Consider the following 2,035-nt stretch of genomic DNA (forward strand, 5'->3'; position numbering starts at 1 on the left):
ACCAACTCGATCCATGACAACAATAATTGCTTGCTTATAATTTTAGAACATGTTCGTATGATCAATTCCCATGAATCCCCTATGACCCCATGACACCCTAGTTCTTTTTATCAATTGTTTACATCCTTTTTAATTTATCTTGCTTGTTTACTTTCATTGCTATTTAGTTTAGTGATCTTCTACATCAAACCTCAATTGTGACACCCCTAAGACACCACTAGTTGCAATAGAAATCTCATCTCAATTCCCGTCCCTTGGGATCCGATCTTTACTTGCCTCTTTACTAATTGTAGAGTTGTTTGTGAAGTTATAAATTGTGTTTTGGTCTAGGTGCACCTAACGACAAGTAACCGAAATATTTAGTAAAAATATCCCGACCAAAAATGGCGCCGTTGCCGGGGACGGTGTTAACTTGATTTAGATTTTCTTATATTGTTATTAGTTGTGTCTTTCTTTGCCTTGGGGAAGTAAAACTTCTCAAGGTTTGTTCTAATTGTTTTCGAGTTGTTTGATATTTTGCATGTCTAGAAGGTCACAAGGTGACTTGTTACCCTTTGATCGTGAAATTGAAAGAACTTTGACAACCAATAGAAGACTTGCTAGGAGAACTTTGAGAGGTATTGGTGAGGTTGTAGATATTCAACCAAATACTATTGAGTTCATCAACCCTTTTGCAAGAGAAGGTGAGGAGAACCCAACACAAAATCAACCCACAATGCCTAAGTTTTCATCACATTCTGTACCCACCGAGGAGAACCTACCCAATGGCACTCCCACACCACAACATCTAACCAAAAATTTTATTGTCAAATCCGCATTTATCCAATTAGTCGAAAGAAGCCAATTTGGGGGGATGCCTAGTGAAGACCCTCATTCTCATATGGAGACTTTTTGTGACTATTGTGATGCGATTTCTCAAACCGGTGTAACTCAAGACCAAATACGATGGGTCTTATTTCCTTTTTCTCTAATTGGCACCGCGAAACAATGGTTGAAAGGCCTTGATAAGGCTACTCTCGGAATTGATTCTTGGAAGAAGTTGGCTCTAGCTTTCTACAAAAAGTTCTATCCACCGGAAAAGACTAACATGCTAAGAGCTCAAATCACGGGCTTTAAGCAAAGGGATGAAGAATCTTTGTATGAAGCTTGGGAGCGGTTTAAGGGGATTTGTCGCTCATGTCATCACCATAGACTTAGCGAGTGGTTCTTGGTACAACAATTTTGGAACGGTCTTTATGAAGATTCAAGGAACATTCTCAACATGGGATCAAATGGAATGTTCACCGAAGTTGATGACAATCAAACTTGGAACAAAATTGAGGAAATGGCGGTCCATAACTCACAATATAGTAGACCTCGCAAGGCTACTAGAGGAGGAAAGCATGAAGTGGACTCCATTACTCAATTGGGTGCTCAACTTAGTGCTCACATTGATACCATCAATTTGAAGTTTGAAAAAGCTATGACTAGACTTGAAAAAGCCTCAAAATCACCAAAGCATCATGTTAATGCCATGACGGCATCTTCATCAATCCCAAGTGGGATATGTGAGAATTGTGGAACTTTGGGACATGACCAAAGTGAATGTAGGGGAACAAATGAACAAGTGAATGCTTTCGAAGCATACAAGAGTGGTACCCCTTATTCAAACTATTACAATGAAAACACCAAATTCCATCCAAATCTCTCATACAAAAGCAAAAATGTTCAAAACCCTCAAACAATATACACCCCACCTCCCATGAGAAACCAAAATCAAAGACCCTTTTACAACCAAAACCAAGGTTACCAAAATCAATCTCCATACAATCAACAAAATGACCAAGGTTTTGATGTTCAAAAAGCGGTCCTTCAAATGCAAAAGAATCAACAAGAGTTTTTCACTCAAATGCAAAAGGATAGTCAAGCAAAGGAAACCACCATCAACAACATCCTAGCTCACACCAAAATGTTGGAAACCCAATTGACTAGACTAGCATCTTCAAGCTCACAAAGACAAAATGGGCAATTACCACCTCAAAGTAATCCCCCAAGA

General features: G+C 39.0%; 1 non-coding gene across 1 annotated transcript; it reads right to left on the bottom strand.

Moving 5' to 3' along the window:
* Positions 1 to 1,087: 1,087 nt before the first annotated feature.
* Positions 1,088 to 1,194, bottom strand: LOC141634961 (small nucleolar RNA R71). Its single transcript, XR_012539675.1, has one exon. It is a non-coding gene; the product is annotated as a small nucleolar RNA R71 (small nucleolar RNA).
* Between the last annotated feature and the right edge of the window lie 841 nt (positions 1,195 to 2,035).

Source organism: Silene latifolia, chromosome Y (assembly GCF_048544455.1).
Source record: "Silene latifolia isolate original U9 population chromosome Y, ASM4854445v1, whole genome shotgun sequence".
NCBI classification, from domain to species: domain Eukaryota; kingdom Viridiplantae; phylum Streptophyta; class Magnoliopsida; order Caryophyllales; family Caryophyllaceae; genus Silene; species Silene latifolia.